The sequence below is a fragment of the Solanum lycopersicum genome, chromosome 9 (genome assembly GCF_036512215.1).
Source record: "Solanum lycopersicum chromosome 9, SLM_r2.1".
NCBI lineage: Eukaryota > Viridiplantae > Streptophyta > Magnoliopsida > Solanales > Solanaceae > Solanum > Solanum lycopersicum.
Genome location: NC_090808.1, coordinates 45,375,200 through 45,400,296, shown reverse-complemented (window position 1 = coordinate 45,400,296; position 25,097 = coordinate 45,375,200). Strand labels below are relative to the sequence as shown.

At 36.1% G+C, this 25,097-nt stretch overlaps 1 pseudogene; it reads left to right on the top strand.

The window, feature by feature from the left end:
* Nucleotides 1-1,156: 1,156 nt before the first annotated feature.
* Nucleotides 1,157-1,777, top strand: LOC112942218 (uncharacterized; annotated as a pseudogene).
* Nucleotides 1,778-25,097: the final 23,320 nt, after the last annotated feature.

Here is a 25,097-nt window from a genome sequence, read left to right as displayed (position 1 = left end):
CTGTGCAATTATTGTTGCTAATCTTGAAGAGTCTACCCAAAGGTTCAATCAAAATTGTAGGAAGTGGGCGATATGTTTTTGTATTTCTATGAGAAGCTCGAGGGAACCCACAATTCCCAGTAGTAGGTTGTCGGCATATCGTACGTAAAAAAGTCTCACATGGCCCAATTATTATTACAGCATTCTTTACCATAGAATTCGAACTTCTGGGTATACTCGGTGGCTTCTATTAAAAAGGAAGGAGGCTCGAGGTCTTGTTAAGGAAGGTGGTAAGGGCCAATGAAGGGTGTAAAACGAAAGGCCTTTTCTAGTCCCTCCCATGAGCCGGGGGGTGCTTATGATGGGGGGTGCCACGACGAAACAGGGGAATGAAAGGCCTCTTTGTGTTGGATGCTCTTTAACCTCCCCACAATGATTGCTCTGTTGTCTTGGGGAGCATTGAATATTTCTTCTTCGGAAGACTTTTCTTGGTCATAAATACGACCTTTTCATAATAGAGCTAGTCTTTATCTCTGAACAATTGGAATTTTGTACTTCTATCGGTCATCCCTATCTCATGATCGAGCTTGTGTAGGTAGATGTTCCCCGTAGTACCGATAGTAATACACTATTTTGGATGGAGTAAGGTCCCTTCTTACCTCCTACAAGTCATTCAATAGAAAAGACTTTATGAATGGGGTAAAATACCTTGGGATCATCGATCACATTCTTAAAGATTGGGATGACTGATGTCGGAGTATGAAAACACTTCCAGATGTCGAATTCCAAGAACCTGAGAGAGGTTCCCCACTCTTCTTTGAATTGTCTTAGGACGGAGTGGAAGCCTCGATATGGACGTAAGTGCGATGTGTCTTTAAACTCGAGATCATAAATGGATTTGAGTACCATTTTGATCGCCTCTTTCATGATCTTTTCTATAGGTAGAACTACTGTGAGCGGTCTAAACTTCGACCCTTATTTCATTCTTCATATTGTAAAGGGGACCAAAGCCCGTTTTTTGCTCCCTCTATTGATAGAAAAAGGGCACTCCTGCCGTCTTTTAAGTGATTCATAGGGATTCCCTTAGCGCACAGTCTTTTTCGTTCTAGAGAATGGTCGCCACTTCTACTATGATAGGAATGATTATGTTTACCCGATGGGTTAAATCCATCATTGAATGTCGTCGGGGATTGATTACTTCCCCGCCATTCTTGTAATTTTCACCTGTAATCTGCGCAGGTGTGTCCGCACTCCCCTTAGTTGACGACAAAGAAAGGATTTCTCGGAGCAACCCCCCAGGTTCCAGACCCAAAAGTCTACTTTCCCGTATGAGCATTTGGTACATGTATCAGTCCATGGAAGAGTGAAAGGGTCACCACAACTGAGGATCTCCCCCCCAAATCTTAGTTAGGTCGTCTGAGGGTTCGCCGCGGTTCATTATTGTGCTAACACACAAGGCTTCCCTTTTCCAAAAGATCCGAGACCACCTACCACTAGTCTTCCACCGGAGGGGTTTATTGCACAAAAAGGATGGGGCGCAGGCTCCCGAAGTGAGAAGCCCAACGAATGTCTGATGCAAAACCCCTCACCTCATTAAGATCATATTGGGATACTCTCCCAAAAAAAGAAGAGCAGACCCCATTGAAGAAGAGAGTGAGGTACAACAAGGCCATTTCTGTCCACCACCCTTCTCAAGGAGCCATACGTGGACGTTACTGCTTATACATCTCCCAGCCAGCAAGCAGTTAGCCTTCCTCTACAAGGAATAGAAGTGTGGATTAATAGACATAAAATATAGGATTGTTGTTGTACACGATCTCCATTATAGTAGTCCTAGCCATCAACTCCACTCTGTGGTAAAGTCTCCGTCCCAACCCTTTCGCAAGGGTACCTCCCCTTTTAATTGATAGAAGGACTCAGAATTGACTCCCCTCAATTCGAGATCCAAAAGAAGGGTATGGAGATTACCCAAGGAATGATCTCGCGTGGAGGTACGCCGATACTCGAGCGCCAAACTCCCCGTCCTAGCAAATCCCCCATTGGATCAAGGACTGTCATGCTCCTTAAAATCTCGACCCTGACCTCGAATAGGTCTTTTGCCTCTATTTCGTACAGGTACATGATCCCGGTAGGGGGAGTATATGAGCATTTGACTAGGAGCATCTCCTGGATAGACTGAGCGGGATCCGCCCTATCAGTTCATCCACTTGATATGGACAAGGGACCACTCGTGGGGGCTGATTCGATGGACCAGCTTCGTTCCCTCAGGGAGCTACTTGAATAGCAGGAGGCACATGTCCTAAATCTGGTTCATGCTGATCCACCGACGTGCCCGTTTCCGTAGATTTTTCCCATCATTCCAAGAGGATATCAATTCCAAAATGATCCTCTTCAAACTCAGCCCCCCATGCTTGACCGGAAAGGGCCTGGAAGAGGTAGTGATCCCTCGACACTAAAAACCAAAATCCCAGAGAGAAGCTGAGAACACAAAATCCCTAAATGGTATTAGAAATAGTTCCATAGAAAAAATATAAATAAAGAGATACTAAATAAAATAAAAATCAATATACATAGATTTATAAACCGGTATTTTCTATTTCAACGAAAACCAACAAATCTTAAAATAATGATCAACCCCATAATCACAAAAAGGAACAGTATGAGACACTTACCAGTTAATCGAATTGTCATTACTGTAACAACGAAATGCCCCAAAAAGTTTGCGTAAAGACATAGAATGCATCTAAAGAAATAATGTGACATAATAGGTTAGAATTTGTTCTCTCGCTCCGTGCTGGACGAGCGGCATACTGGAAAAAAAGCCCTTCATCGATTTCAAACCGATGACTTTCTTAGTCCATTTCTAAAGGGCGAACTGATCAACTTGTATGTGTTAAGCATACGACTAAAGTAGAATGATTAGACCTTCTTATCACTTTTTCGGCTAGCTATAAACTTCAACCCCCCTTCTCTTACGTAGATGGAGAAATAAGTAAGCTAGGCTTTCTACCCTGCCTTTCTTTTTTTTAAAAATAGTGAATTACACCTCATTTTGCCTTCTATCAAGCCTTTCTATTCTAAAATCATGAAAGATCACTCTGAAAAGTAAGAACATTTTTAATATACGATATCGTCGCCATGGATAATAGAATTCCTCCTGGAAGCGAAGGCAGGAGAAAAGCCTATCGATTCACAAGTTTGTTAACTTACTTGTCGGCTACCCCCACTCTGTAACCAGAATATGCCTCTAGACATACAACCATCCGCTTTTATAAGTATTGAAGGCGGTGCCTAAACTAGTCGGACTTACTTGAATCGATAGGCTTACCAGGCTTATCTGTCTATTAAATTGATTTTTTTGCAGACTCTTCCCCACGCTTATTTCTTCCCCCAGCCCTGTAGTGCAGCTTGCCCCCCCGTCCTAGGCCTACTGAGATCTTTCTGTGTGCGGATAAATTTGGGTGCAAGAGGGGAATACCCGGTTCATCGGAACTTCAAGAAGAAGAGGTAGGCTCGGTTCGTGGTATAGGTATAAGAAATCAATAGATCTTAATAGAGGTAGACTGTACTTCTATGTGTATTGAGTTGAGGTCCTCTCCGTAGGGATAAACTATATTTGCCATACTTCCTTGATAGGTTAGACTTCCATGAAAGAAAGCACAGACAAGAATAATCTTAGTACCCAAGGAGTAAGGATCGATAGGCGTTCGACTTGAGGAAAGTGCGGTCAGATTCAAAATTCCCAAGATCTTTGTACTTACCTTTGCTTTGAGGGATAAGCACCGCATCAAGGTAAGAGGCATCTAATTGAATTGATTCACTGGATGTCCATCTACAAAAATGGAAGAGATGTCTGTTAAGAACGACTTCATGAAAACAAGAAAGAAAACAAGTTTAGCGAACATAGAGATTGAAAGAGATGGATTTTTCACATCTATTGTCATATCAATTCACATTCATTCTTGAATGGAATAGGGAACAAGCAGAGTTGTGGCTATCAGGAATGGGAGATAGCCTTTGACTAAAAGCGCCGACTATCTTTGAATGACAAGGATCGAAATGCCAATCGACGAGATGATCCTACAAAATATTTCAAGTTCAGACTATGATGACAAGCATCCTCACTTACGCAACGAAATTGAGTTGATGGACTAGCAAGTGCCCTTGAGTTATTCTCTTTGGTATCGCCTTCTCTCATCATTAAAGGCGTCGCAAGGCACTCGACTAGAAGGAGTGGATGTTAGGCAAGCAGGGAAGACTCTGACTTTGCGATGGCACTAGCCATGGGCATGTATTCTTCTTTGATTGAAGAAATGAGACAGAAGAGAACCAGAACCATATCCTTCACACATTCAGTCTGATCTTATCTGCGCTATTGCCCCATCATAATTGTACTGTATTAGATTAGTTATCTGTCTCCCCTACCCTGTTAAAACAGCCTGGTCTATAACAATACACCCTGAAAGTAAGACATTCCTAATATGAAGTTTCCCTGGCTTTAAATTCCCTCACTTATCCATAATGAGCTACTAAGTTGGAGTACACGAAACAAGCACCAATTCTTTATTGTCTTTAAACTCCGCTTTGAACCCGAATCCTAGAACTCGGACATGATAGTTTCTCATCTCAGGTTAATCAATTCAATGATCGGCTTCTTTCTTTTTCTCAATATGATTCTTCAAAGATTCTAAAATTGACTATCTCATTGAAGGGTGTGGAATGTGAGAGAAAGTCTTACGATCCAACAATCTCTTGTACCCCCTAATTGGTGCTGAGGAGTCTTCATCTTGGCATCAATCGCCACTCCCCGTGCTGGTAAGAAAGTGGTTAACCCGGTGGCTCATCGACGTCTTGAGCGAGTGAGAGCCTTGATCCAAGGATGGGTGTTGTCGTAATTCGCAGAAGTAACTTCAATCCAAGGTTGCTCCGCTGCCAATAAAGACATTGCTCTACGACTCCTTAGAGGTTGGGAAGTGGAAGAAGATTCATCATCGGGCTGGACTTTAAGACCTTAGTTGAAAACACGTTTCCTCATTTATGGGAATATAATACATTATGGTCTAGGGGCCTAATAGAAAGAATATAGATCACCAAGGCTTATTTTTAGCCACAACTTAAAGGAAGGTGGCCCAATTGGAATCTTGTACACTTTCCTTATCTTTCTTTTATTTATCCTGCCTCTACCTCAAAGAAAATCCTTTTTAGGAAGCTAGCGCCCGCTCTCTTCCAAATACACGTGTAGGGGGAAGCACCAATGAAAGTGAACCTTTATTGGTTCATTTCCTTTTCTCTTTGAACTAATTAGAAGGAAGGCAGTAGCTTCTCCTACATATATGTAGAGAGATCCTGAAATAATGTATGATTCTTTTTTCCTTTTACGAAAAAGAAAGTTATAGTAGCTTATTCCATTTGGAAGGTTTTTGGTTTAAGATAGATTTTTTCCCTTACTTTTAAGTCTATCAGCTGAAACAAGGGCTTCGGGAACGAGTGCATAACGCGTGGAATCAGCCGAAATGTTCGGGCCAAATCTAAAGTAAGCTAAAAAGCATTGTTAATGAGCCTGCGTAGTATTAGGTAGTTGGTCAGTTAAAGGCTGACCAAGCCAATGATGCATAGGTGGTTTGCCACAATGGAACTGAGACACGGCCCGGACTCCCACGGGGGGCTACAGTGGGGAATCTTGAACAATGGGAGAAAGTCCGATCCAGCAATATCGTGTAAGTAAAGAAGGGAAATGCCGCCTGTAAAGCTCTTTCGTCAAGTGAGCAATCATGAAAGGACTCAAAGAAGAAGCCCCAGCTAAATCCGTGCCAGCAGCTGCGGTAAGACGAGGGGGTAAGTGTTCTTTCGAATGACTGGGCGTAAAGGGCACGTAAGCGGTCAATCGGTGATGCATGGCTATCGTTATCTCGTGTCATGAGATGTTTGGTAAAGTCCTATAACGAGTTAAACCCTCGTTTTGTATTACTGAGACATGCGCCTAAGGAGAAAGTCTTTGCAACCTGAAGTGAGCCGAGGATCCGAGTGATGTGTCAGCGCTACTAATTGAGTGCCAGCACCTAGCTGTACTGTCAGTATGAAAGCTGGTGCCTTTCGAAGCACTTTCTCTTTTTAGTTAGCATTGTTTTATTATTGCATCTACTGCGCTTGACTAATAAGATAGAAAGGGCCTTTCTAGCATGTTTAGTAAAGTTAATTTTTTGACCTTATCTTGCAGGTGAAGATGACATCGAGTTGACGGCAGATAAAGAGTCGGCATTCAGGAGAGCCACCCGGTGGTGTGGTAAATAGTGGGTTTAGTACGCCCAGCCCAAACAAACAGCTTCGAAACAAACAAAAAGGTGTGTGCCGCAATCACGAAGGACTACCAGTAATATACTGGAGGAAAGTGGGGACGATGTCAAGTCCTCATGGCCCTTATATGCTGGGCAACACACGTGCTACATTGACAATTACAATGGGAAGCAAGGCTGTAAGGCTGAGCATATCTGGAAAGATTGCCTCAATTTGGATTGTTCTCTGCAACTCGGGAACATAAAGTTTGAATCACTAGTAATTGCGGAACAACATACCGCGGTGAATATGTGCCCGGGCCCTAAACACATAGCCCGTCACACCCTGGGAATTGGTTCACCCGAAGCATCGGACCAATGATCACCCATGACTTCTGTAGAAACAAAGTCCTTTGGTGGTCTTATTGGAGCACACTACGGTGGGGTCTTCGACTGGGGTGAAGTCGTAATAAGGTAGCCGTAGGGGAACCTATGGCTGGATTGAATCGTTCGCGATGGAAATGCACTCTTCCCCCAACTTTCCAACATAGGAGGCTAGCTTGCTTCAACTGGTGGTGGGCTCGAAGGGTCCAAAGGACACATAGCCGGGGGTGAGTCCAAAGTACAATCGTTCCATTTTCCTTCTTGTTCATCAATTAGAAATCAAGATAAACCGAGCACTAAAGTAAGACGTGAAAACACCCGATCCCATTACAACCTCGATATGTGGAATCGTCTTGTGCCATATGTACTGAGATTGTTCGGGAGACATGGTCCAAGCCCGGTGAAAATATACAAAAAGATTATGATGTCAAAATCTTGCTCCCTTATTTTTCGAATTTCGCACCTAATGCGTGTTGATTATACTTATTTAAGTACGACTCATTTGTATGTTCTATTTTTTTCTTTTTTATGGCATCATCCGGGTTTTCAAGTCCAGGTCAAGGAATTGGAAAATTCCTTAAATGGATTTCTCTGAGCATAAAATAGAGTGTTTAGTTGAGTATTCGTTGGTGTCGAAATGGATCACTAAGAGTGGTTGGACATCTATGGTAATTAATGGCAACATTGATTATCATAGACGGTCGATATACTTTTGTAATCTCCGATCATCAACCAAATCTATACCATTATTGTAGAATGACAATAATGGTTGTGGATTAAAGTTTATTGATTCCTATGTTGGAACCTTAGCCCTCTCTCCCCCCCCCCCCCCCCTCGAATCTGATTTATTTGGATCAATAGGCAGAGTAGATTATGATGGTGTTTTACGACGTTAGAATTAAAGAAAATTACAACACTATTATGAAAATAATAATGCTTTTTTTTGTATGGTTGAATAAACACAAAAATTCTCTTGGAGGGCTCTGTTTGAACAGACCCGGAAACTAAAGGGACTTCTTTTTTTGGATCCTTTAGTTGTCTTTATGTCCATGAATAAGGAGGTCGCCCTAGCGGGCTGCGATTTCATAAAAACAGTTGTAACACCGAAAGGATGTTTAGGTTTTCCGTATACTGCTTTGTATTTAAAATAGTGTATTGTTTCCCTTCAGCGTTATTATGCTAGGTGTTACTCTAAGAATGACACCATGTTTGTTCTAGTTTCATTGACCCGTTGTGGAATTCCCAATATCATACATGCGGTATTACGAAAATATGTAAGGGCAAAGCCTGATCATGGTGATTATTTTGTAAGGATATATCTATCTTGGTTTGGATTATCAAAATAGATTGCGGTGGCTCCTAAATTACGACTCCTCACTCAGATATTGATAGTCTCCGTGAAGTTCTTGGAGAAATGAAAACTTCTTGAAAGAAGCTTTGACCAATGTATCTTCCACATCTCCAATCCATACGTCTTGAAGAGGGTATGAATTGGAAACCTGGAAAAGTACTCCATTACTCGACAACTTTGTCCGCCGGTTTCAATATTCGGTGTATGATGTTGTTGACGGAGCAGCGGGTAAATATGTTACTGAACACAATATCTTTGTAAATTTAAAGCATGAGATAGCAGCATTCAACATTAATGTGCATACAATTCATTCCATTTAAGATGGGTTCTTTTCCCCTGGTATTCGTTGGTCTCAAAGGTTTTATACCCATTTGATTTTAATAATACTTGGTTTTCCTATGAATCCTTGATTTATTTGAAAAACAAGTAGGACCCCCTTTATTTAGCTTATTAGGGGTCTACCAAGGAGTTCCATTATTGACTGGTACATTTTCTCAAGCCATTGAAGGTTGTGGGAAACAGATGATCTTTTCTCTATGTAATTATATAAAACAAACAGTTCTGCATCCCGTCCATACTTTGGGCTATGACTGTACTATTAAGTATTAAGAAAGATGGTACATTCAACCAAGAACATTTGTTGCAGTATCTAAGATTTAAAAGGTCGAAGTCTTGTTACACTTTTTGATTTAAAATAAGCAATAGACTGTTGGCCATTGACTGTTATATACACCTTAATCGAAATGATTTAGGATAGTACATTAGCATCTTCAATAGTCACCAGTTTTTTGGGTCTTAACACCTTTCTCGTATCAGAAGAAGACTTTCTTACTGGACAACCGTTAGGTTACTACGGTTCATGGTCACTATTCTCGTTGTCCCATCAATATATAGTGTCGTTGGAGACTTTGAAGGCTTATCCGCTACGAAGCACCCTGTTTGTTTATTATGCCCTTCTTTGTGATTATATCCTAATCACCAACATGAAGGTGGTCAATCAGTACAGTAGGTTATTGGATAGACTCAGTGTTACCATTTCATTTTCTAAATCAATAGTATCTTAAAATGGAACAATTAAGTTTGCTAAGAGGTTTAGGATACGAGATATGCAAAAAGATATCTCTCACATTTCTCTCAAAGCTTTAACCTCCTGTAGAACGACTGTAAGCCTGTGCCAATTGTCTTGCCGATGCTCGATAGAAATTTAGACATTACAAAGTCTAGTGGTTGAATATTATAAGGTCCATTCTCGCTTGATGTCTTTTCAATCACCACGATGGGAAAGGCTAAAGGCAGCTGCTTGTAAACCAAATAGGTTACATCTATTACCTCTTGCATTTTTTATTGGAAGGGCTAAAAGTAGTGCCTCAATCCTCATTTGAAGGAGAAAATAATAGATTATCAGTGTAAGGCTGTAAAACCTAAGCAGATACAAATCTAATCCTTGAGTGGGATGTTATCCTTAATTGGATTAAAAAGTTATTGACTTGGCTTTCTTGGTATCATATTGTAGCATTATCATCAGATGTCACCACTGATCAACTATTTGATGTTCCTATGTGTGACACTTTTTGGAGCAATCAAACGAAGATTATGAATTAATCATGTTTTGGTACGTTTGGAAATGTTACGTTATGGGAGTAGGTTGGAACCTTTCAACTACACCTAGGTAGTTGTTTGGTCCTCCAACTCTCTGTTTTATATTGGTTGATCAGTAGGTATTTGGTGGTCTTCACAGAAATTTTCTCGTTCTCAATCCTAAGGATTTACCATCCTTACGGAAAATGGATATGGATGATAAGAATTTAGGTTCATCTGAAAACATAAAACCATTAATTAAAATTCCTCAAGGATGGGTGACGAAGAGGGATATTGTGGTTGCATTCTAGTTAACTACTTCAACAAACACCCAGCCTTCTGATAGGTATTATGTAATAGAAGAGTCAGGATCTTCAAATATGGACATGAAACTGGATATTCTCAAACCGGACCGCATCTCGATTTGCACATGGATAATCTATTGTATTGCCCAAAAGAGTCATACTCATATCCAGGGCATTTTGTCCTTGAAAGAGCGTCATCAGTCTATTGTAGTCATTATAGAAAACATGGTTGGGGAAAAAATAAAGGGTTGGAAGATCGAGAACATCAATGGAGGGACCATAATACGAACAGGAAAGATAAGGAGAAAGATCGATATGTTCCTCCCCATGAGCGTATAAAGCCCAATCATTAGGAAGGTGGAAGAACTGAGAACATGCTCTTGTGTATCCTCTAAAAAGTTTAAGGGCTGACAAGATGCGAAAATGCATAAAAAAATATCCCCCCCTTAGTTAGACTCTTACCTCCCATTCAGTGTCTATCAAATAATTAAAACCCAGATATGTCATATCCCGTCTCACCTAAATTCACGACCGAAAGGGGCGTTGCCTAGTGATACTATGTCTAAAACCAAAATTGAGATCTAAAATTTTAGTTACGTCGTGCTAGACGTTAACTAAGGCACTATCTGGGAGGCAACCAAAAATCCTTTTTAAATTTGCTTTTGTTTCTGAGTAAAATAATGGTCTGATGTTGGTACGGGCTGATGTGAGGGAAGTGTTCGAAAGAATGTATGAAGGACAATAATAGGTCAGGTTGGCGAACCGTTGTTAGGGTTAGCGAACATGATTTCCTCAACCATTTGACTCACTGAGCCTTAAACTTGGATCCTACAAACTCGGCAGTCCATAAAGCATTAGTGGTGAACAACCGTTTAGGTTGGCAATCACAATGAAGAAAACTATAGGGATTCCTGCATGAGTAGAAGATCCTCTTACATTTGGTGAAGACACTAGATACTCGGTGCTTCGCCGAGTGGATGGGCAAGATTAATAAGTATCACTGAACCCGCATAAAATGGATGGTCACTGAAAGTAAAAGGTTGGAAATTCCATTTTCAATTACTCTCGCTCGCTTTTTACTCTACATAAACTCACACTTGCACTCTAGATTTATGTCTCTTGTTTTTAAGAGTATTAAAGTAGTTGAATTATGCTCGGATTTGGATTGCATTGACACCTACCATTTTGTAACATTTTATTCGGCATCAAATGTTAATAACTCAGACCTCGTATTAATTTAATTACTATTATACACATTCACATAATATAAATCACTCTTGACTCTCTCTTAGTTGATTGAAGTACATAAATTCTCTATTTCTGTACAACTCCTGTTAAATGCTACAATCTCGTTTAAAAAAGCTTTGAGCTCAATTTATTTACTATAGGAGTGTGAAAATATTGTTAATCCTTGTTGTATTAGTGTTTTATAGGTTTAGATTTTTTTCCTAGAGGTTGCAGGGTTTAACTTGAAAGGATCATTTTTAAATACGCATATCAAGTTGTTTGGCGTGCTGACTAGAGTTTGCCGAACGGTTTGGCGTTTTGCCTAATGTCACCATAAAACCTTTAAATTAATGTCAAATATGTAGTTGATTTTGTATCTGTTGGTGATCAAGCTTATGTCTCCGAATGCATTCATCGACTGCAGATTTATACACTCTGTGCATTACTTTCAACAAATCGCCTAGATGGATGAACACTTCATTAACTAGTTTGGCTAAGTGACTCTACAATAAAAATTTACCTTATTTCCCCTACTTAAATACTCTCTAACTTTTTCTTCAAGTCTTTTCCGAAATGGCTAGACCAAATGGAGAGGGAAGAGACATGTAATCTCAACAGTTAAGAGCATGGGAGTTTAAAAGAGACAAAAAGATAGTAGATCTAGCAAAGGAGAGGAGAGAGAAGAAGAAAATAAGTTCGAGAAGGAGGGTTCCTATTGACCCCACTATCCCCTCGTGGAAATGTGGAGTCTACACTGCTATAAAATCCCTTATGGTAGCGTAGAACTTTGACAGGATGAATGCAGATAATATCGTTGCAGAGGCTAAGGCAATTAAACACAAGGAAAATTAGAATGATAAAAGCACGGGGACCAATGTAATGTTCCAGGCGGATGCCTCAGGCACTGATGCCACGACGGATAAAGCAAATGTCTAGATAGGATCCCTTCTTAATCTCAGTGTTTTCTTCTTTAATTCTCTCCAAGATATTTTTAGTAATTGCATTTAAGGACGAACACATTTATTTATCGTGGGTCAGTCTCACATTTGTTTGTTGAAGATAAATGTTTTAGTTAATTTGGATTCTACATTATATATATAGTTGGGTTGTTGTATATTGTGTTATATACTGCTTGTGCGATTGTTTAATATTATGGCTCCATTGTTTGATTTTAATTGCAAAATGGACTTTCCAAAAAAATTATTTTTCAAAAATGTTTTCCATGGCTTGTGTTGTTCTTTTGTTAAGTATCAGTTCCGATCAATTCTAATAACTTGAATAGTGCTTTGAATTGAATATACATGAATGTGTGGATACGACGAGACAAAATAAATTGGCATCGACAATATGTGAAATTTTTACATCTTTTTGTGATAAACCGATTGAAAAATTGATTCTCTTCTAATGACTGTTGCAATGTAGCGAAAGTGTAATGTTTTGTTTAGCTTAAGTATTGATGCCTTATGTGATAATCTTTCTATGAACCATGCATTAATAAACCTAGAATTTCCCCCGTTGGTTCAATCAATTAAGTAATGCTTCCTCTTGGAATAATCTCAGGCACTTTTGGAAGAGTGTGAGTCAATTTGACATATATCTTTTTTGTGACCCACCCTGTGAATCTGTGAACATATTTTGAACACCCTTGAACTTTACCTTTCTATGGAAGAAACTTGTTAGAACATGGACGTTTATTCATCTACTACCTATAATCCTCGTGACTTTTTGTTTATTGAATAGACAAGTTAAGATAAAAACTTAAGTTTGGGTATAGTTAAAAAGGAAAAGAAAAGTCGAGAAGTGCAAGAAAAGTCTAATTTAACACATGGTATTGCAAAGGAATGGAAACCCTCCATATAAAAAAATAGAAAAAGAGAAAAAATTAAAATAAAAGAAAATAATTAAAAGAAGGTTTTAGAATAAAAGTACAAAAGAAATTTGGGTTTCCAAGCAATCCATGGATGTGAATAATAGGACGACTTAGAATCACTTGAAGAAAAATTAATAAAAAAGTTAACTAAAAGGAAGTGTTGTGGGAACCATAACATTCAGCCCCATTACAAGCCTTGGAAAAACCTTTCTCATTTTGAGAAAGTAGACAGATTCTTGATTGGAAAATAAGGGCAAGCATGTGGGTGAAAACATGCATAGTGTTCCTCTTTCTGAGTGTGAGCTTTGTGTCTAATTCCTAAACCTTAGATTGAATACTTTACCCTTTATTCCAGCACGCTGAGCTCTGAAGAAAGAGGATCAAATCGTCGGAGAAAGTAGAAGTTTGCGCACCACCAAACTTTTTTGTGAAGCAGTACTATATTGCCCAAGGTCCAAGACTCAATGATGTTTTCGGAAATAACAAAATGGGGATGAACTAGAAGAGGTAATTGGATTTAGCAATTCAAACCCTCTCACTTTGTTTAGGTCGAATTAAATCCATGGGGCGAGTCCCTGAGTTATTAGGCGACCTTAAACAACCTCGTCGAACGACCCAACGCAACACAAAATCTAAAAACTATAAATGCTAGGTTTAGTTGTTAATTAGAGAGTCTGAACATTATTCTATTCTTTAGACATTAAACTTTAGATTTTCATATTTTATCTCAAGCTTGAAGACGGGTTTTGGAAGACTTGAATATGGAAGGATTTCATCCTCCCCAAATTGGAAGTAATTCTTCTCAATTGTTTTTTGTTAAATCAAGACTTATCTTCTTATACCCATTTGATTTCAACATTATTGAATGTATGTTGTTTTATTTCTTTATATATGACTAAAACCCCCAATTCTTGTGGTGTAATTTAGTAAATATGAACTAATATTATTGTTGGGTCTTGCTTGCTAATAGCTTAGATGTAGTTTAATGGTGATTTCGTCTAGTCATTATCGTTGAATCTAATGGATTTGTAGTTATAAATACAAGTTCAACAATGTGTTTTCGGTTTTCGAGACAGAAAGGTCACAAAAACAAGACCACTAGATTGATGGCCTAAGGAGTGCATCAATATGCAGTTCAGCTTGAGAGGGCGAGCCATAGTCACATCTCCTAACACACAACTCCAGAGAGAGAGTGGGGTAAGGCGTTGGCTGGTCTTCATGCGGCAAATGGGTATCCGAGAGGAACCCATTTGAAACGGGGTAAGTTTCGAGAGAGAGAACTTATTTCCAATTAAAGCTTAGCTTAGCTACTATTTATCTGCTAATTTTATATCGAAAGCATGCACCAAATAATTTATATTAACTTGTATAGCGGTCATATTCAAAGAATTCCCCCTCATAGTTAATTTTTCTTTAATTTTACCATTTTTAATACTTTCGACAAACCTCAAATTTGATATTTGACACTTTCATGTCTTTTTTAATTTATTATGATTTTACTCGTAAATCTCTTTAACTACGACTAATTATAATACAATTCTAATTACCTACATATTCTCGAAACCGCTCCCTTGAAACATTACCTCAACCATCGGTTGATTAACTATATTATTGACAATCTTAGACACTTGAAGCGTAGTTAGTGTCATTGGTTGTGATAAGTATCAGAATCCCAGGGGTAGAATTCATAGAAAAATACAACCGGCGTAAATTTTTCGAGGAGCCCCATTTACGAGTCATAGATCATCCTACGGACCATAGATGACATTCATAGTGAGTATGTGATTATGAGCTGCATGTTTAGATATATGACCATCTTTTACGAACCGTAAATATAACCATGGTCCATCGATTATGTTTGTAGGTCTTAGGTATGACTTTAATTTTTCTATGTATCAAGACCCAATCGATGGAATTATTCTATAAAACATGGCACTAAACACGATCTTTCTTAGCTTCATGGTTCTCAATCCTAAGAAAAGATCACCTGATTCTACTCGCGACACAATCTATACTTCATAAAATTCATACCAAGTAATTTTTTCCCTAAAATTCCACACCCATCACACTCCCTTCTAAATTGTTTCGCTTTCTCTTTCATACACCCCTATTATATTTCACTCCTTTCCAACCAACGCTTTAATAAAATCAACTTCCATCTCAAAAAAAACCCATCAAATGTCTCCAAGAAGACACCACAATCGCGACTCTAAATTCTAGTTTTGGGAGTTTCAATCATCTGATTATCTGTCTTATCGTCATACATAACATATTAATCCATTAGGAAGCCCAAGTTTAATCATGCTATTTTTTTTAATTTCTACCTCTTTGTCAAAATTTCATTGAGATATGTAGCATTTTTTAGCATAATAAGTTGTCTAGGTTTAGGATAAATTTGAAATTTATATTTTATTATGTTGTTTTACTTTGTTGATATATTTTCGATTTTTAAGTTTCTAATTTGATAGGCTTTTTTGTGTAAAGTTGGATATGTAAATCTCTTTAATAAAATGTTAGGAAGATATTTTTAACCCTTTTTTTGCTGCCCCATAGCAGTAGGGATATCAAGAGCCTCAATAATCTTACATGATTTGTGAGTTTTTCTATAAACTTTTATTTACCCTTTAACACTACTTTAAACTCATTTTGACCACCTTACCTATTTCTGATCTTTTTAACCCCCTTAGGACTACTCTCAACTCATCGCCAACCATGCTTATATCTAAAATTCATATAATTCTAATAACTTTTTAACCATGGCAAGCAATACTCTCTCTTTCAATGCCCCAAAAATTTCTATTGATGATGATTACTAAATTTTGTTGGTAAGAATGAATACAAATTCGGAAACTTATCTTTTATGAGATATTATGATGGATGAAAAAATTGTAATACAACTTTTTATGAATCCTACAATTATCCAAATGCAGTTCAAATGAATTTTAAATTTGACAAATTATTGAGTCTTTTTTAAGCATAAATAAAATACACAAATTTGCAATTTCAAAAATAATGAAACTAATTTATCACCAATCATTTACGAAAAAATTCAGGAATAACATTTTTAAAACTCTGGTAACTAAAGAAAAGGATGAGTATTGAAATTTGCTTCAAGTTACACTAGTAATTTCTAGCATAGGTTTCCTAGACTTGGGACGAATTTTTAAATTTAAAGTTTTATTAGGCTGTTTTGTTTTTTTCAAATAGATATTTTAGGTGCTTAAATTTTCTTATAGAGATTTTTTGTTGTAACATTGCTATTTAAAGCCCCATATGCTTAATAAAAAGATTGAGAGATATTTTCAACTTTAATTGTAGGCTTCATATTTTTAGAAAGATAACACATTTTTTTGTATGAGACACTGAGATTTCTTGGTTTTTTACACTTTCAGTACTTTAACTTGTATGGTCTCTTAAATTTTATTTTTTAAAGTGACACAATTTCTTTGAGTTTAACAAGATCCTAGAGCTATGGTGGAATTTTTTACAAGTACACTTTTGCAGTTGTTTAGGTCTATGCATACACCATAATAAAACAAATGATATGAATATACTAGTTTATAAATTAAAGAGGTTTTGTCGATTTGTGTGGTTTGAATAATTACTTGGTGGCAAAAAGATTTGTATGAAAAAGGATAAATCAATTAAACTAACTGTTTCTCTTTGTAGAATAATACAAAATAGTAATAATGCAAAAATCTTATTTGTTGGACTGATTTTTTACTCGAAGAAAACAAGAAACATCAAAAAGTAATTTGAATTGATTGCTTATCATTTATACTTGAATGCGACAAGTGTGTTTGTTTCATAAATCTCTTAATAAATTAAGGAAAATAATGATCCCTACTGATGATATGTAAATTTCAATATTTATTAGAGAATTGGTTTCTCCTTTACAAATGAAATTTTTTTGGCATGAATTCATATTGACAATGCCTCTAGTATGCAATGATGAAATCATGTAATCAAAATTAAATTTCAATTCTTAAATATAAAAGATTGAAGATAGAATATCACATATAAGAATATTTTATCACATTTTATATATTAAAATTATTGAGGAAATATATGAGCACTCTATTTTATTTTTGGGAGTGTGATTTATCCCATTTATTATCCACATGTCACAAATAGTAAGATTTTCAGTTAATTAAAATAATGTATTATACTCAAGCGTCAACATGTAAGCGTTCATTAGATTTAGAAATTTTTTTATAACTTCCGCTCTCAATATATATATGAATCAACAACATGTTTTCATTGTTGCATCTCAGATCCACTCTCTTCGTGAATTCCAATAAAATATTATACTCTCTTATCATAACAATTCTAGGGTTTATACATTTTTCACATCACCACACTTCTTTGGCGATGTATACATCATTTTTGTTTTCCCTTTTGTTCCACTCCAGGACACCGTCACCTTTCCACCCAAAAAAAGCAACAAGATTCCGACAACCAAGAAGCTATAAATTTGACATGAATCAATTTTCATTTGCATCACAGTGCATACAATCTCCTCTTCAAATTCCAGGTTCCATCTTCCTGAATTATTTTAAAGATTTCTTTTATGTTGCCTTTAGTTTTATTGTTTTCATATCATTTTATTGTTATAGATTTTGCAAGTCTTGTTTTTCAATATATCTTTCATATCTGTTTGTAGTTATGTTGTGTTGGAATATTGAGCCATTAATTACAAAGAAAAATTATACTCTATATTTTCCTTAATAAATTACATGCATTGCGTTAATTAAGAAAAAGTAAAGTAATACCTCAATAAGTTATTATGAAAACCCCCCATCTCAAAAAGGGTACAAGCCACAACTTGCACCTATATAGGATTTAAATAAACTTCAATAAAACCTGAGACTACAAAAGGATTTAGACTATAACAGTTCCAAATCTTAGGAACTAAACTCTGATTCATCTGTATCAACAATCATCCTTGACTGTTGAACTCATCTTCAAGTTGCCTCCAACTCGAAGAATAATCTAATTTATCAAAACAAAATATTACAACTCAAAAATTATCAATCCAAATGATCTAGACTGAAGAACTAGAATGCATTAGCCAATAGAGTTCTTTAATCTTGTTTCTCTGTATCAATGCACTAGAATCTTCAAACTAAACTCTCTCTTATTTGATTTGATTCTGCTTGTAGCTCTCACTGTAAGTGAGTAAAGTTCTCGTGAAACCCTCAATAGATGCAAGACTTCTCTTTCTTTGAGTTTGTAGTAGATGTCCTTCCTTATACAACTTCCCTTTATTTGTACACTTACACTATAAAAAGAAACTTTATGTAAACAAGTCTTGTCATAAACTCTCTTTGTTCACCCACTTTAATCTTTTTTATTCATGTGATACCTCTTCTCCTAATCCCGTTCAGACTGTGTCTGAGTGAAACACATTTCAGTAATGAGTACCCTACATCAGAGGAGATCTACAATAATAAGAAACTAAAAACAACAATAGCATTAATGAAAACATTTACACCACAAATGTAATTAATACGAAAAGGTAAAAGCAAGCACTTGTGGTTAAAAATAGAATGGGAAGGGTAAGAGTGGTTAGGACAGAGAAGAAGAAGAATAATGGGATGAGGATGATGAAAGATCATTCTTAATAAGATCACAACGACCGTTTATATTAGCAGAATTAGGCCACCTCTCAGTTTCAAAGATATCCTCAATGTAGGGAAGCTCTACCTTAATCCTAGTGCGTCATCCACAATTCAATATGTTCATGTCTATAGGTGACCCACAGATTATCCATGAATCCACGTGACTGTCTTGAAGTACTGAAATCCCCCTATATTTTCTAACAAGCAATGCCCTCAACCTTTGAAGTAGTGCATTTACGCCAACCCCTCCTCCGAAGAGCATATATAGTTTCCTGGTTCACTACCACTAAAGCATCCTTGGTGGACTAATTTCTCCAAATATTGATAGAAATCCCAATATTTTAAAAAAGAAACTCCAAGCAGAACTGATAACAAAGAACATACTTTGTTTATCCTTCTTACAAATTCAATACACGTCACACAAGATGAGTTAGGACAAATTTAGGGGAATTTGATAAATAAATAACTCCATAAGGGTGAGATTAATTAACCTCACTACACCTGCGCTTTTTTAGGAACATCATTTTGTGCATAACATCAAACAATAGTTTGTACAAGGCAAGCATAACACCTTTCTCAGCTCTAGTATGAGCCTCTAACATAGGAATATTTGATAAGCTTCTTGATATATACAAGCTTGAAGGCAATTCTTCAAGTGGAGGTCAATCTTGATATACATAGTGACACTACCCCATACTTGGAACACCCAAGATGTCAACATGTCATAAGGATTAAAAGTAAAGTAAACAACTCTCACCACACATTAATATAGCATTGACAGGTGTTTTCTCTTCCCATTTTGTGTTGTTTATTATATTTTAAGAAAACTTTTGACCAACATTGTGTCCTCAAACTAACTAAAGTTCACCTGTATCAGGACCGTAAAATAAGTAATCACTACAATATAAAAGCAACATTTGCTAACTGGAGTTGAATTATGCTTTTTGATAGTTACATTTTCGAAAAGGTCAACAGATAATCAGTGGATCTTTTAGCACGGGGATGTAGGAAATTTTAAGATGAGGCAACATTTTTCCTAGAAGATGCTTCGACAAGGGAGGCACAAAAACAAATAAAACCTGCAAATGAGAATCTCGTAAAGCTCCTCTTTCCTATGCCTCCCTTCTTGAAGCATCTTCAAGGTAACACGTTTCCTTATCTTAAAACGTGTTACTTCCTTGTGCTCACGAATCCAATGATATTCTTTAGACATTTAAGAATGTTATAAGAAAGCACAACACAGCTCTTCTTTTCCTCAAATTGTCCCAAAACATTTCCTCCAAATCCTCAGACAACATTCAAATGCTTTCTAACTCCTTTAAAAATAAAACATACTGCGACCAACAACATACAATAGGCTCACCTCTTTCTCTGTTTACCAAACCCAGTTAGATTTCCAGTTCCTTTGGACAAAGCTCCAATTTTACCAGCAACTCAACAAATCATGATGCACAACTTTAATCTCAAATCTTTCAACTTCATCTTAATTACATCAAGAAAAGGAAACTGTCCGGACTTCCAAATGCTTCTTGATGTCTTATTGAAAACTTTATCGGATGCATGAACTTTTAATAAACTCACGCACACCGGTCTCTAATAACTGTGTGTACTCAGCTAATTGCATACATAATTAAAAAGCACGAGATGACCTTGTTTCCAACTCATAAACAAAAGGACAAGCATCCTGTAATCTGAACACACAGTTAACATCATTGATACACCCCTTCATCATCACAGCTAAACTACTATGTCAAAATATATACAAAGCATCAGCAACACCCTCTACCCCTCATAGAATCTAACAAAAATAGAATAATATAGGGGCAAAATGCCTATATATGGAATTTGAATTTCTTTTAAATCCTTCATAACATAAAAGAGTGGAATGTGTATATATCTCCTTGTTACCAAAACCAAAAAGAATACAATAGAGTTACATCTTCTTGTTGTCTTTCCAGTTTCTTTCGACATAATGCACACCTTCAATCGTTTCTTTGTAATAGTGCATCTCAAATCTTTCCTTTCTTGCTTCAGTCAAAGGGAAACTAAGTGGACAACAATACTCTTCTGAATGGCATATTGCACGCTTCAAGTGATGCATAAACTGTGAAAAATATTAAAGTAGATTTTTTTGATATCGTGGATTTCATGTATGATTTTTAGAATAGTCTAGTGTTGTATTGAAAAATAACTATTTTAATGATTTTTTTTTAAAATTTTAGAGTTGTTTCCTTGAAGAAATAACTAGATATTTTAGAGAGTTAGATATTTGCAGTAAAATATAGAATAATCTATACGTTGTAATATCAACAACCATTCCAAACTAGTATACATAGGGGTGAACTTAGTCATTGGTATTCAACCTAAGAAAAACCCAAAAACTACCTAAATAAAAATTGTGTTCTTCTATAATAAAGTTCTCTTATCCAAAATCTTTCTTCTCCTCTTTAGCTTCCTCTTCTTTAATTGAGTCTTCCAATCATAGATAACTATCTTGGATTAAAGAATGATTGATAGGAACGGATTACCCGAGCTTCCAAGCATCCGATCAACTCATACCTCACATCCTTATAACTTAAACTTGGACTTTGGGTTGGTCTTGCCTCATTCTTGAAGCCACATCCTCTTCCTAAATCAACCTTCCTATTTATAGTTTTCTTTTGCTATTCTCTACATAAACTTGATCAAATCATAGATACCTGATAACCTCATAAATAGAGTTGATTGCACCTTATATTCTAAAATGTGCAATTAGCCTCTTCGCAATGGGAGAACAAATTAAAAGCATCTGCAATCCTAAAATATTCTTCACATCATACAACCCCTGGCAAAAGCTTACAAATTCTAAAAAATAGGAGCACACTACCTATATACGGTTACATGGTTGGGGAAAAATGTCTTACATAAATCTACATATTTACAAATGCATCCATGAGCAGCTTGTTTGCTAAATATAGAAGGAGGCGCAGGAACAAAGGAGTGATTAAATATTAGGAGATATTCCTCAGATATACTAGTATCATGCTCTAGGGTCATTGTGAGAAACATGATAAGCATCTTTATCATATGAGAGACATTATTAGAAGAAATAGTCACTTGGTAATCACTTTTCTAGTTAATGAAAGAGAAAGGCCATCATCTTTAAATTATTTATCCTTTTTTATTGTGGGTTCATGGAACTTAGAGGTCTTGCATCTTTTCAATCCTTTTATAGAAGGTTTGGGGAAATTAAGATTGAAATTCTTCTTGAAATTAGTTCTGATAACAACGTTGAGTGGTGTTCCTCACCTGACGTTTTATGTTATTATTATCTTTCGTTATGTCAAAATTTCTTAGGGGGACAATGTTACCTCTTTCTAGAGGAATTCAATTTCTTTGTCCTTCTCTACAATGCCAACATTGAGGTTTTCTCAATTACTTAATAAACATGATCATAAAAGTGATATACGGAGTGGAAATGAGGATTTAAGTTAAGATGAGTTAACATGTGTCTGATAATTTTAGTTAGCTTTTTATTTATAGATGTAACTCTAGGATACAATAAATCAGATTTTATTTTTACAATACAAAATAAGTGAGAGACAACCGTCAAACTTGTTCATCTCTTAATGGGGAGTCCTCCAATGTAGCCATTGGTAGACTCCAATAGTCAAACAATTTTAAAAAAGCATTGAAGATATAGTATTCTATGGTTGTCTTTGAGTTCCAATGATTCCACCAAGGTGTAAGAAAGGTTATTCATTCTCTAAATGGATGCATTTAAGTGTAATTTTTCACCTTAATCCCAAATACAATATTTTTAGTCTTAACACTATGTGGACATATATAAAGAGGAGGTGCATGTATCACCGCAATCAACTTGTTCTATTTTATGAGAGTACACGTACTAGTGAATGTTATAATTTATTTATGTGTTTGTTTTATTTTCTAAATATCTTTAGTGTATTTTACGACTTTAACTATAAAGTGATCATTGATTTTGAATTCCACAATTTACTAAAGGTTATTTCATTTTTTAGCACAACAATTTACATAGAATATTTATGGTGTTGGGGCTGTCTACGAAGAGGCTTTTATCAGACCGAGGACATTTTCTAAGGTGTTGTCGGTTGTCTTCTTCTTCTTGTATACATTCTATTTCATTGATCTCCACGTACATAAAATCCAAAAAGTTACAGAACTTGAGGGGGCATGGAACTAACCTCTGATAGAGAACAACAAGTATAAACTAAACAATCTATGAAAATTCTAAAAGAGGTGCCTACACAGTAAAGTGGGTTGGGTCTTGACAGTGCTCCTATATTGTTAGTGTTCTGTAAATTGGTTAGAGGAATTGTTGGTTTTCATGATGCTCTGTATATATTTTTTGTAGTAGTTTAGCATTTACGATGAAGTGGTATGATATTAGGAATGTGCTAATATTACAGGATATTTTTCATTTTTCACGAGTTTGAAACAAGTTAATTGAGTTTGTGATCAGTTGAGTTTATAGGGTTATGAGGTAAAGATGTGAATTATTTTATCAATTTTATACATCTCGTGAAGTATACAATATAGCTTCAAGGAATTAGGTTGTTCGATTACTATTCCCTTTATTAAAGCAAGGTAAGATTGAAGTTGGAAGGAAATGATTTGAGATGTACAATTACAAAATATAGATAAAAGGTGTGGATCATGTATTTTGTAACTTGGAAAAAATTAGAGTTGTGTCTAATAAAACAAGAAAGGTAGCGAAAAAAAATGAAGGGGTGAACCAATTGTAGTTTATTGATCTTAGTATCTCGTAATTATAATGGACTTAAGGTGCATTTCAAAACTATGTAAGGGCTTGGAGGATTTTAGGAGAAGAAGAAGGAGAGAAGAGTTACATTCTGCTTTTTAATTGTTAGACTATCAAAAATGACTAAAAATGCCAAGAGATTATCCATGGATTATATTGCACATAGAGGTAACTCAGTTAATATAAGAAAACAATTTTCCTCGATGGTGCTTCGAGAAGGGAAAGTCAAGAATAAGGAGCTATAATAGATGTTAATTTGAGTCAATTGGACACGTGGATCGTAGATCGCTACAAGGAAATTTATTGTTGCAATATAAGAATGAATGAAAACGAACAAGAGTCGTAGCGTATTCATTGTCAAATTGCATAAATAACCGGCTTTTCGGTGATCGAGGACTCACATGTCCAATGTACTCAATTGATTCTTTAAACAAAAGGAACATGCAAATGAGCATCTCGTAATACTCCTCATTCTTGTGTGTCCCTTCTCAAAGCATCTTCAAGGAAAAATGTCGCCTTATCTTAATATGTGTTACCTCCTTTTTCTCAAGAACCCGCTGATAATTTAGACCTTTTTGAAAGTCTACCTATCAGAAAAGCACAACACAACTCTCATTTGCCTCAATTTCTCCCAACACATTTTCTCCAAATTAACCCTTATACAACTTTGAAATGGTTTCTAACTCCTTTAGAATTAAAATATACTAGGACTAAAAACGTGCAATAGGATCACCTCTTCTTTGTTTACATAACGCATCTAGCTCTCCAATTTTATTAGACACAACTCAAATTTTTTTAGCAAGTCATAACAGACATGATGCACGCTTGCAATCTCAAATCTTTCATTTCCTACTTCACCTTGCATAAAGGAATGGAAACTGAGCGGACTTCCAAATTCTTCTTGATGCTTAACCTTTTCTTAATTCACCTTTTCCAGTTCATCCTTTAGGGTCATACTGAAAAACATGATAAGAATCTTTATCATACGAGAGACATTAGTATTAGTATTAGTTAGTGGCTTGTGAATCACCATTTGCAGTTGATGAAGGAGAAATGCCATCGTCTATAAATTATTTATCTTTTTTTATTGTGGTTTCATGGAACATTGAGGTCTTGCATCTTCTCAATCCTTCAGTAGAATGTTTTGGGAAGGTTAGCGTGAAGTTCTTCTTTGAAATTAGTTCTGAGAACAACTTTCTGTGGTGTTCCTCACCTGACTTGGTTTTATGTTAATGCTTCCCTTTTTATTGTAGAACTTTTTTCGGTACCTTTTCCAACGGATAGACAATTGGCCCTCTCTATATAAATTCTAACATTAAGGTTTCCTCAAGTACTTGATAAACATGATCATATTATTTATGCATTTTCTATTAATTATTATTCTAATTAATATTATATGTACATTTTTTTTATACTTATGTAGCCTCTTTACTTTTGGCAGTGTATGTAAAAGTGAAGAAGAATCTTTCTTTTCTTACATTATTGTCTCTTGATATCTCGACAACTAATGAGACTATATTTTCATTATATAATGTGAAACCATAGAAGTGACAATGTAACCTTTATAATTTTGGTAGTGTATGTAAGCCCTTTAGCACAATAAACCAGATTTCACTAGATAGCTCTTCTCTTTATGGGGAGTCCTTTAATACAGTCAAATAGTAACACATACATTTGAAATTTTGACATTCAATTTTTGTCTAACATTATTCAAAATTCGCAATTTTTAT